Source organism: Oncorhynchus gorbuscha, linkage group LG04 (assembly GCF_021184085.1).
Source record: "Oncorhynchus gorbuscha isolate QuinsamMale2020 ecotype Even-year linkage group LG04, OgorEven_v1.0, whole genome shotgun sequence".
Lineage (NCBI taxonomy): Eukaryota > Metazoa > Chordata > Actinopteri > Salmoniformes > Salmonidae > Oncorhynchus > Oncorhynchus gorbuscha.
Window position 1 is genome coordinate 81,637,399 of NC_060176.1, and position 13,020 is coordinate 81,650,418.

The following is a 13,020-nucleotide window of genomic DNA, read 5'->3' on the forward strand; positions in this document are numbered from 1 at the left end:
GGCAGTATTTCATAGTGTCCCCTCCCTACCTGATTAGGCAGTATTTCATAGTGTCCCCTCCCTACCTGATTAGGCAGTATTTCATAGTGTCCCCTCCCTACCTGATTAGGCAGTATTTCATAGTGTCCCCTCCCTACCTGATTAGGCAGTATTTCATGGTGTCCCCCCTACCTGATTAGGCAGTATTTCATAGTGTCCCCTCCCTACCTGATTAGGCAGTATTTCATAGTGTCCCCTCCCTACCTGATTAAGGCAGTATTTCATGGTGTCCCCTCCCTACCCGATTAGGCAGTATTTCATAGTGTCCCCTCCCTACCTGATTAGGCAGTATGTCATAGTGTCCCCTCCCTACCTGATTAGGCAGTATTTCATAGTGTCCCCTCCCTACCTGATTAGGCAGTATTTCATAGTGTCCCCTCCCTACCTGATTAGGCAGTATTTCATGGTGTCCCCTCCCTACCTGATTAGGCAGTATTTCATAGTGTCCCCTCCCTACCTGATTAGGCAGTATTTCATAGTGTCCCCTCCCCTACCTGATTAGGCAGTATTTCATAGTGTCCCTCCCTACCTGATTAGGCAGTATTTCATAGTGTCCCCTCCCTACCTGATTAGGCAGTATTTCATAGTGTCCCCTCCTACCTGATTAGGCAGTATTTCATAGTGTCCCCTCCCTACCTGATTAGGCAGTATTTCATAGTGTCCCTCCCTACCTGATTAGGCAGTCCATTATTATTTTCTAAATTCTTCAAGATCTGTCAAGTTGGTTGTTGATCATTGCTAGACAACCATTTTCAGGTCTTGTTATAGATTTTCAATCTGATTTAATCCTAAACTGTAACTCGGACACTCAGGAACATTCACTGGTCTTCTCGGTTAACAACTCCAGTGTAGATTTGGCCTCGTGTTTTAGGTTATTGTCCTGCTGAAAGGTCCTCCCATCTTTATCTCTTGTAACCTCTCTCCCTCTATTGGGGCAGCAGAGTAGCCTAGTGGTTAGAGCGGTAATAACCGGAAGGTTGCAAGTTCAAACCCCCGAGCTGACAAGGTACAAATCTGTCGTTCTACCCCTGAACAAGGCAGTTAACCCACTGTTCCTAGACCAGTTAACCCACTGTTCCTAGACCAGTTAACCCACTGTTCCTAGACCAGTTAACCCACTGTTCCTAGACCAGTTAACCCACTGTTCCTAGACCAGTTAACCCACTGTTCGTAGACCAGTTAACCCACTGTTCGTAGACCAGTTAACCCACTGTTCCTATACCAGTTAACCCACTGTTCCTAGACCAGTTAACCCACTGTTCCTAGACCAGTTAACCCACTGTTCCTAAGCCATCATTGAAAATAAGAATTTGTTCTTAACTGACTTGCCTGGTTAAATAAAGGTCAAATTTACATTTACATTTAAGTCATTTAGCAGACGCTCTTATCCAGAGCGACTTACAAATTGGTGCATTCACCTTATGACATCCAAATAAAACATGTTTTTTTTAGCCGACATTGGTGATTGGACTGAGTGGGATGTGAACACAGACAGCATGCAGCTACCACATTTAGCCATGGGTGATTCATTCATCATTACATCGCCAATTAAAATAAAGTGAATGATCTGTGTTTCATATTCTTGTTTGTTTGTTGTAAGGAGGTCCGTTCCGTTAATATGAATAGTACTGACGACTGTATTATACTCCTATGAATAGTACTGATGACTGTATTATACTCCTATATGAATAGTACTGACGACTGTATTATACTCCTATATGAATAGTACTGATGACTGTATTATACTCCTATATGAATAGTACTGACGACTGTATTATACTCCTATATGAATAGTATGAATGATGACTGTATTATACTCCTATATGAATACTGATGACATTATACTCTATATGAATAGTACTGACTGTATTATACTCCTATATGAATAGTACTGATGACTGTATTATACTCTATATGAATAGTACTGATGACTGTATTATACTCCTATATGAATAGTACTGATGACTGTATTATACTCCTATATGAATAGTACTGATGACTGTATTATACTCCTATATGAATAGTACTGACGACTGTATTATACTCCTATATGAATAGTACTGATGACTGTATTATACTCCTATATGAATAGTACTGATGACTGTATTATACTCCTATATGAATAGTACTGATGACTGTATTATAATCCTATATGAATAGTACTGATGACTGTATTATACTCCTATATGAATAGTACTGATGACTGTATTATACTCCTATATGAATAGTACTGATGACTGTATTATACTCCTATATGAATAGTACTGATGACTGTATTATACTCCTATATGAATAGTACTGATGACTGTATTATAATCCTATATGAATAGTACTGATGACTGTATTATACTCCTATATGAATAGTACTGATGACTGTATTATACTCCTATATGAATAGTACTGATGACTGTATTATACTCCTATATATGAATACTGTATTATACTCCTATGACTGTATTATACTCCTATATGAATAGTACTGATGACTGTATTATACTCCTATATGAATAGTACTGATGACTGTATTATACTCCTATATGAATAGTACTGATGACTGTATTATACTCCTATATGAATAGTACTGATGACTGTATTATACTCCTATATGAATAGTACTGATGACTGTATTATACTCCTATATGAATAGTACTGATGACTGTATTATAATCCTATATGAATAGTACTGATGACTGTATTATACTCCTATATGAATAGTACTGATGACTGTATTATACTCCTATATGAATAGTACTGATGACTGTATTATACTCCTATATGAATAGTACTGATGACTGTATTAGATAGACAGCAGCATTCGCACAAAACTGAAAACGCGAACCACCGCATTTAAGCAAACTAATGTAGCTAGATAGCTAGCTACTGTTGCTAAGAGACGAGAGAGTGGCCAGGTTTCAGTTTTGCATCACAGTTCGGTACATAGAACAGATAGATCTCCAATGAGGACATGTTGCATTTTTCACTTTGAATGAGACTGTATGATCTATAATCCTAATTCTGTCCATCTTTTCTGTTTCTCCTTCAACAATAATGAAATATTAGCCTGTTAGCACCCATGTAATTATTTAGCGTTCCTTCATAATTTGCTGTAAAAGACAGCAGACAAAATATTGCTTTTAATTACATCAACACAATTTCCGGATATTCAAACGGAAAAGCACTTCCGATATGTAATCAACTTAGTGGAATTTCTTACATGACTTCTTAGAGAATACCTATGGGAGAATGCAACATTTCTATACATCCTTCCAGCAAGAAAACTAGGGAGCGGATCACAGCGCCATCTGCTGACCAGTTAGGGGATTTAGTTCTCAACCGGTGTGCCAAATTTCATTCATTCATTCATTCATCCCTCACTTTAACATGGCATTGCTGGCTCAAAACCCACTACAGACGAGACGATCGTACCATGCACCACATACAGTGAATATTCTGATGATTGCAATTCAGTGGAGGCTGGTGAGGGGAGGACGGATCATAGTAATGGCTGGAATGGAATTCATGGAATGGAATCAAACACAGAGTTTCAGAGTGGTTGATGCCAGTCCATTCACTCCATTCCAGCCATTATTATGAGCCTTCTTCCCCTCAACAGCCTCCACTGTTAAAACGTCAAATGTTGTATGATGATAGATGTGTTTTTATGGCACTCGAGCATCTTTCGGTAACTTAAAACGCAATAGAAAACCCACGTCGTGTTATTATCTTTGTTCACGCCGTTGAGCTTTGTACCTAACTGAACTTAATATGCCCTCGTTTTAACACAGCCAGATCAGACACAGTTAGGTGAGCGTGGGGTTAGCTTTACTTACGATGAGAACAACATCAAGAGAAGAAAGAAATCCCAGATAATCAATTAGGATTTGACTACTCTTTGTGATTCAATTAATCCACAAAGGCCCAACAGCTCATTGGAGCTAAGCCTCAAGCATTGATATCATGTGCCCGTGCTTCCTCTGGCTGCGGATGGTACTCTGGGACTGCATCCCAAATAGCCCCCCCCATTCCTTAAAAAAGTGCACTACTATCATGTGCCTGCACTCTCCTCTGGCTCTCACTCTGGGACTGCATCCCAACGGTATCCTATTCCCTTTATAGTGCACTATACAGGAAATACGTTGCCATCTGGGACTCATCTCATGCCTCCTCCCCTCTAACACTCTGGCAGTCCCTACAAGAGCGAGAGCAGAAAGAGCAGCTCACTAGCCTATAGTTGGTCTGGCATATGTTAACATAATCCCCCGGGGGTATGTGACTTCACACATAAGGACACACTGACTGAAATCTAGGCAGATTTCACTTCTGTTGTAAAGAATGGGACACGTGACCTATGACTAGGATACAACAAGAAAAAACAGGGGACTCGATCCTCTCCTCCAACTGCATCTTCAGTTAGTCAGTGATGGGGAAGGAGAGGTGGGGAAGGAGAGGTGGGGAAGGAGAGGTGGGGAAGGTGTGATGGGGAAGGAGAGGTGGGGAAGGAGAGGTGGGGAAGGAGAGGTGGGGAAGGAGAGGTGGGGAAAGTGTGATGGGGAAGGAGAGGTGGGGAAGGAGAGGTGGGGAAGGAGAGGTGGGGAAGGTGTGATGGGGAAGGAGAGGTGGGGAAGGTGTGATGGGGAAGGAGAGGTGGGGAAGGTGTGATGGGGAAGGAGAAGTGGGGGAAGGTGTGATGGGGAAGGAGAGGTGGGGAAGGTGTGATGGGGGAAGGAGAGGTGGGGAAGGAGAGGTGGGGAAGGTGTGATGGGGAAGGAGAGGTGGGGAAGGAGAGGTGGGGAAGGAGAGATGGGGAAGGTGTGATGGGGAAGGAGAGGTGGGGAAGGAGGTGGGGAAGGAGAGGTGGGGAAGGTGTGATGGGGAAGGAGAGGTGGGGAAGGTGTGATGGGGAAGGAGAGGTGGGGAAGGTGTGATGGGGAAGGAGAAGTGGGAAGGTGTGATGGGGAAGGAGAGGTGGGGAAGGTGTGATGGGGAAGGAGAGGTGGGGAAGGAGAGGTGGGGGGAAGGAGAGGTGGGGAAGGTGTGATGGGGAAGGAGAGGTGGGGAAGGAGAGGTGGGGGAAGGTGTGATGGGGAAGGAAAGGTGGGGAAGGAGAGGTGGGGAAGGAGAGGTGGGGAAGGGTGATGGGGGAAGGAGGTGGGGAAGGAGAGGTGGGGAAGGAGAGGTGGGGAAGGTGTGATGGGGAAGGTGTGATGGGGAAGGAGAGGTGGGGAAGGAGAGGTGGGGAAGGTGTGATGGGGAAGGAGAGGTGGGGAAGGAGAGGTGGGGAAGGTGATGGGGAATGAGAGGTGGGGAAGGAGAGGTGGGGAAGGTGTGATGGGGAAGGAGAGGTGGGGAAGGAGAGGTGGGGAAGGTGTGATGGGGAAGGAGAGGTGGGGGAAGGAGAGATGGGGAAGGTGTGATGGGGAAGGAGAAGTGGGGAAGGTGTGATGGGGAAGGTGTGATGGGGAAGGAGAGGTGGGGAAGAGAGGTGGGGAAGGAGAGGTGGGGAAGGAGAAGTGGGGAAGGTGTGATGGGGAAGGAGAGGTGGGGGAAGGAGAGGTGGGGAAGGAGAAGTGGGGAAGGAGAGGTGGGGAAGGTGTGATGGGGAAGGGAGGTGGGGAAGAGAGGTGGGGAAGGAGAAGTGGGGAAGGTGTGATGGGAAGGAGAGGTGGGGAAGGAGGTGGGGAAGGAGGTGGGAAGGAGAGTGGGGAAGGAGAGGGGGGAAGAGAGGTGGGGAAGGAGAAGTGGAAGGAGAGGTGGGGAAGGAGAGGTGGGGAAGTAGAGGTGGGGAAGGAGTGATGGGGAAGGAGAGGTGGGGAAGATGTGATGGGGAAGGGGAGAGGTGGGGAAGGAGAGGTGGGGAAGGAGTGATGGGGAAGGAGAGGTGGGGAAGATGATGGGGAAGGAGAGGTGGGGAAGATGTGATGGGGGAAGGAGTGATGGGGAAGGAGAGGTGGGGAAGAGGTGGGGAAGGTGTGATGGGGAAGGAGGTGGGGAAGGAGAGGTGGGGAAGATGTGATGGGGAAGGAGTGATGGGGAAAGTGTGATGGGAAGGAGAGGTGGGGAAGGAGGTGGGGAAGGTGATGGTGTTATGGGGAAGGTGTGATGGGTGGTGGGGAAGGTGTGGTGGGGAAGGATGACGGGGAAGGTGCATGGTGTGGTGGGGAAGGAGAGGTGGGGAAGGAGGTGGGGAAGTTGGATGTGTGGTGGGGAAGGAGAGGTGGGGAAGGAGAGGTGGGGAAGGTGTGATGGTGTGGTGGGGAAGGAGAGGTGGGGAAGGAGAGGTGGGGAAGGTGTGATGGTGTGGTGGGGAAGGAGAGGGGGGGAAGGAGAGGTGGGGAAGGAGAGGTGGGAAGGTGTGATGGTGTGATGGTGAAGGATGGACAACTGAGACAGAGCCTGGGCTCGATCCCAGAGTCTCTGGTGGCACAGCTAGCACTGCGATGCAGTGCCTTAGGGAGGCCCTCTGTTCCTTATCTTGATACATTTCTCTGATTGGTCTTTTGTTCTGTCAAGTGACAGTACAAGAAAATATGAACGAAAATATGAAACGAAAATATGAAACGAAAATATGAAACGAAAATATGAAACGAAAATATGAAATGAAAATATGACATTAGAATATGAAATGAAAATATGAAATGCAAATATAATAATTGAAAATATCTGAATTAATGTGACTTGTGACTTTGAGTGTTGTACCTGTAATCACGGGCCGATCAGAAGGAAGGAGGCCCGTCGTTTTATCACAGCCAATCAGAATGCTAAGGAGGAAGTGACTCACCCTTTGTTGTCATATATTGGCTTCTCATTGGTCAACGTCCCAAAGATTGTGGGCTGAAAGGGGAAAAAACATCTGATTTACATTCAGTTGAATGGACCAAATATCAATTAGCTGCGTTTCAAGTGGTTCGTATCACTGTACCCATAATGATGCTGTTTTATCAACCACCTGAAAATCAAATCAAAAGGAGAAAACTCTTCACATACAGGGGGCAAAAAAATATTTAGTCAGCCACCAATTGTGCAAGTTCTCCCACTTAAAAGATGAGAGAGGCCTGTAATTTTTTCATCATCGGTACACTTCAACTATGGCAGACAAAATGAGAAAAAAAAATCCAGAAAATCACATTGTAGGATTTTAATTAATTTATTTGCAAATTATGGTGGAAAATAAGTAATAAGAATTATATATATATAACAGTATATCTGACTGAGCCCAGACCTGAATGCGTACCATTCAGTCCTCTTGCAGTGAGTGGCTGGTTAGGCTATATATACAGTATATTTAAATGATGGTGCCCCACTGTAGTTTAAAAGAGCCTTTAATATGATGCCATGTTCAATAGACAACATCTTTAAAAGTCTAATGTGTTTTTACGTGGCCTTCGTCAGGGACTACGGAGAAAGAAAGAAGAAACTCTCAGACATCTCCTCCGTGCGAAGAAGAAAGGTGTTTATGTTTCTGTGCTCATTGCTATTCTAGGCCAGGCTGCGTGCCAACACAGTTCATTATATGCTTGGTTAGGTGTTCTATGCTTGGTTAGGTGTTCTATGCTTGGTTAGGTGTTCTATGATTGGTTAGGTGTTCTATGCTTGGTTAGGTGTTCTATGCTTGGTTAGGTGTTCTATGCTTGGTTAGGTGTTCTATGCTTGGTTAGGTGTTCTATGCTTGGTTAGGTGTTATATGATTGGTTAGGTGTTCTATGCTTGGTTAGGTGTTCTATGCTTGGTTAGGTGTTCTATGCTTGGTCATCTTAATCCAGTTGTCTGTCTCTGCATCCGTACGAGGACTACCCATGGAGACGGAATGTATTATGTTGTACTATCTGACCCTTGGAGTTTAACTTTGGGATTGAAGTCCCAGCCACTTGGTGGGTGGGAACCTATTACCTATATATAGTGCACTAATTTAGACCAGGACCTACAGGAATAGGGTGCACTAATCCTAGACCAGGGTCTATAGGGAATAGGGTGCACTAATTTAGACCAGGGCCTATAGGGAATAGGGTGCACTACTTTAGACCAGGATCTATAGGAATAGGGGCACTACTTTAGACCAGGATCTATAGGGAATAGGGTGCACTACTTTAGACCAGGGCCTATAGGGAATAGCGTGCACTAATTTAGACCAGGACCTATAGGGAATAGGGTGCACTACTTTAGACCAGGATCTATAGGGAATAGGGTGCACTAATTCTAGACCAGGCCTATAGGGAATAGGGTGCACTAATTTAGACCACGGTGTCATGTTTTGTCATTGATTATCATGTCTTGTCTCTGTGCTTCCCTTCTATTTGTTTCCTCTGCTGGTCTTATTAGGTTCTTTCCTCTTTCCATCCCTCTCTCTCCCTCCCTCTCTCCCTCTCTCGCTCTCTCTCTCTATCGTTCCGTTCCTGCTCCCAGCTGTTCCTCATTCTCCCAACTACCTCATTTACTCTTTTCACACCTGTTCCCTATTTGCCCTCTGATTAGAGTCCCTATTTCTCCCTCTGTTTTCCGCTTCTGTCCTTTGTCGGATCCTTGTTTGATGTTCGCAGTTCTGTGTCCTTGTTCCGCCCTGTCGTGTTTTTACCTTCTTCAGATGCTGCGTGTGAGCAGGTGTCTATGTCAGCTACGGCCTGTGCCTTCCGAGGCGACCTGCAGTCTGTGGTCGCGTCTCATTCAGTCGTTCCTCTCTACTGACGAGAGGATTTCAGTTTTCCTGTTTTTGCATTTACCTAGATAATATCCAGGATTATCGTTTAAAACTGGAATAAAGACTCTGTTTCCGTTAAGTCGCTTTTGGGTCCTCATTCACCTGCATAACACACGGTCTATAGGGAATAGGGTGCACTACTTTAGACCAGGATCTATAGGGAATAGGGTGCACTACTTTAGACCAGGGTCTATAGGAATAGGGTGCACTCCTTTAGACCAGGGTCTATGGGAATAGGGTGCACAAATCCTTAACCAGGGTCTGAGTAGGGAATAGGTGCACAACTTTAGACCAGGGCCTATAGGGAATAGGGTGCACTAATTTAGACCAGGGTCTATAGGGAATAGGGTGCACTAATTTAGACCAGGGTCTATAGGGAATAGGGTGCACTACTTTAGACCAGGTCTATAGAATAGGGTGCACTAATTTAGAACTAGGTCTATAGGGAATAGGGTGCACAACTTTAGACCAGGGTCTATAGAATAGAAGGCACAACTTTAGACCAGGGTCTATAGGGAATAGGGTAAAATCAATGAATTCAGGTCTATAGGAAGCTAGGGTGCACAACCTAGACCAGGCTCCCGAGAGGGAATAGTGCACAACTTAGACCAGGGTCTATAGGGAATAGGGTGCAATTAATTTAGACCAGGGTCTATAGGGAATAGAAGGTACAACTTTAGACCAGGGTCTATAGGGAATAGGGTACAACTTAGACCAGGGTCTATAGGGAATAGGGTGCACTAATTTAGACCAGGGCCTATAGGGAATAGGGTGCAATTAATTTAGACCAGGCCTATAGGGAATAGGTGCACCACTTCAGACCAGGGTCTATAGGAATAGGGTGCACTAATTTAGACCAGGGTCTATAGGGTGGAATAGGGAATAGGGCACTAATTTAGACCAGGACCTAGGGAATAGGGTGCACTACTTTAGACCAGGGTCTATAGGGAATCAGACCAGGGTGCACTACTTTGAACCAGGGTCTATAGGGGAATATGGGTGCACTAATTGAACCAGGGCCTATAGGGAATAGGGTGCACTACTTTAGACCAGGCCTATAGGGAATAGGTGCACTAATTTAGACCAGGGTCTATAGGGAATAGGGTGCACTACTTTAGACCAGGGCCTATGGAACTATGGTAAAACATAGGAATAGGTGCACTAATCAGACCAGGACCTATAGGGAATAGGGTGAACTACTGGGAATTGTATTCATAGAAATAGGGTGCACTACTTTAGACCAGGTCTATAGTAATAGGTACTAATTTAGACCAGGGCTCATAGGGAAAAAGGGTGCACTACTTTAGACCAGGCCCTATAGGGAATGGGTGCACTAATTTAATTCAGGGTCTAGGAACAGGGGTACCACTATAGACCAGGGCCTATGGAACTATGGTAAAACATAGTGTACTAATATCAGGGTCTAGAATAGGGAAATTACGACCAGGCCTATAGGGAAAAGGGTGAACTGTTTCAGACCAGGTCATAGGGAATAGGTGCACTAATTTAGACCAGCCTATAGGAATAGGGAAAATCAATGCCCAGACCAGGGCCTAGGGAATAGGGTGCACTAATTCTAGACCAGGACCTATAGGGAATAGGGTGCACTACTTTAGACCAGGTCTATAGGGAATAAAGTGCACTACTTTAGAGAATTGGTGGACCAGGGTGCACTACTTAGACCAGGAAATAGGCACATAATTTAGACCAGGGCCTATAGGGAATAGGGTGCACTACTTTAGACCAGGCCTATAGGAATAGGGTGCACTAATTTAGACCAGGCCCTATAGGGAATAGGGTGCACTAATTTAATCAGGGCCTATAGGAATAGGGTGCACTACTAGACCAGGGTCTATAGAATAGGGAGGCACTACTAGACCAGGTCTATAGGGAATAGTGCATCACTCTAGACCAGGGCCCAGGGAATAGGGTGCAATTACTGCAATCAGGCCTATAGGGAATAGGGTGCACTAATTTAGACCAGGGTCTAAATAGGGAATAGGGTGCACTACTTTAGACCAGGGTGTTTATCACCCAGTGGTCTGTACTGGTCTGGAGCTCATGACCCTCTAAAGCAGTAAAGCATCACCCAGTGGTCTGTACTGGTCTGGAGCTCATGGCTCTCCTAGCAGTGTTTATCACCAGTGGTTCAGGCTGGTCTGGAGCTCATGACCCTCTAAAGCAGTGTTAATGTCACCCAGTGGTCTGTACTGGTCTGGAGCTCATGACCTCTAGCAGTGTTTATCACTCCAGTGGTCTGTACTGGTCTGAGCCCATGACCCCTAAAGCAGTGTTTATCACCCAGTGGTCTGTACTGGTCTGGAGCCTCATGACCCCCCCAGCAGTGTTTATCACCCAGTGGTCTGTACTCGGTCTGGAGCTCATGACCCCTCTAAAGCAGTGTTTATCACCCAGTGGTCTGTACTGGTCTGGAGTCTGACCCTAAAGCAGTGCTCACTGGTCTGACCATGACTCTCTAAAGCAGTGTTTATCACTCCAGTGGTCTGTACTGGTCTGGAGCTCATGATGATCACCCAGTGGTCTGTCTGGAGCCTCTAAAGCAGTGTTTATCATCCAGTGGTCTGTACTGGTCTGGAGCTCATGACCCCTCTAAAGCAGTAAGTGCTTATCCCCCAGTGGTCTGTATTGTGTATGCTCCTATCCACAGGGGGTACTTGAGAAGATTTGCGAGTCCAGAGTCCTCATGATAAGTTGCCATTGAAGGGGTGGGCGACATGGGAACCAATGCCCAATAGCAGTAACATCTCTGACCTTGCTAGTTAATGGCCAGGGAGCATACAGCCAGTCCTCGCCGCTCCCATTTGACAGACTTATTAGTAATGAATACGCTGAGACGAGGCCAAGTCCTATAAAATATTTATGGGGCTGTACTGGATTTAAACAGGACTCAGCAGAAAGCATGGGGATGTGTTCGCTATGGCTCTTGGGTAAAAGTAAAAGGCACTCGATCAGAAAGATGGGTAAACGTTTGGTGCGTAACCTGATGCTAAACGGTCGTTTTGATTTCGTTCTTAGTATCGGACGGTTTTGCCCTGATGAAAGGTGTCGTTACAAAGTTATATCTAAATACCTAACGTGGACTGGATCAATACAAAAACATTTAGACTGTGTCCCTTGTGTTCACTAACCAGAACACACTGCACTTAAATCAATCGCTTGGGGGCGGCACAGATGATCATTACCTTAATTACAGTCGCTACAGAAACCGCTGCAGCACAGTGAATGGCCATGTGTCCTCTTGAACTGCCTGTGACCTCTCTCAGTGTGCCTTGTTGTTGTTAACAAACAAAACGGCAACCTCTGCCCTTTCACCTTTCTTCTCCCTGACCTTAAGTAATTAGGGTTATTAGCCCTGAGGCATTGTCTTTTTGTTTTTTTGTTCAAATGTCAATAAAGTTTTGGTTTTGGTGTTTAAAAACCACAAACTCATTCCATTTGGTGATTGGACCTAATTGTCTTTCCCTCAGACGGACGCCTGGAGGACGTGGCCACCGGGAGGACACCGAAGAAAAATGATACTAACCCATGATGGAATCAGACAACTGATAACACAGAGACCAGACACCCAGACAACTGATAACACAGAGACCAGCCACCCAGACAACTGATAACACAGAGACCAGCCACCCAGACAACTGATAACACAGAGACCAGCCACGCAGACAACTGATAACACAGAGACCAGCCACCCAGACAACTGATAACACAGAGACCAGCCACCCAGACAACTGATAACACAGAGACCAGCCACCCAGACAACTGATGAAACAGAGACCAGCCACCCAGACAACTGATAACACAGAGACCAGCCACCCAGACAACTGATAACACAGAGACCAGACACCCAGAAAACTGCTCTGGATAAGAGCGTCTGCTAAATGACTTAAATGTAAATGTAAATGATAACACAGAGACCAGCCACCCAGACAACTGATAAAACAGAGCAGTATTTATGTCTGTAATAATGCCCTATAGCCCTCTAGCCAATCCTTCTGATTGGCTGGACTGCTGGCTCACCAGTGGGTGTTTACCGGTTCTTCTGGACTGCTCTACTCTTGAACATGTCCTGTGTATGAAAGGTGACTGTTCTGCAACGGGGAGACTAGCAGCAGAGAAACTGCAGAGTTTACAAAAACAAAAATATGTTTACCGTAAAGTCAGAAATGTTACCTACCCGCTGCTTGGAGGCGTGCCTCAGGCCTAGATGGGGCTGACTTCGAGACTGTGGGGAAGAGAGGAGAGAGAGAGAGACAGGAGAGAGAGAGAGA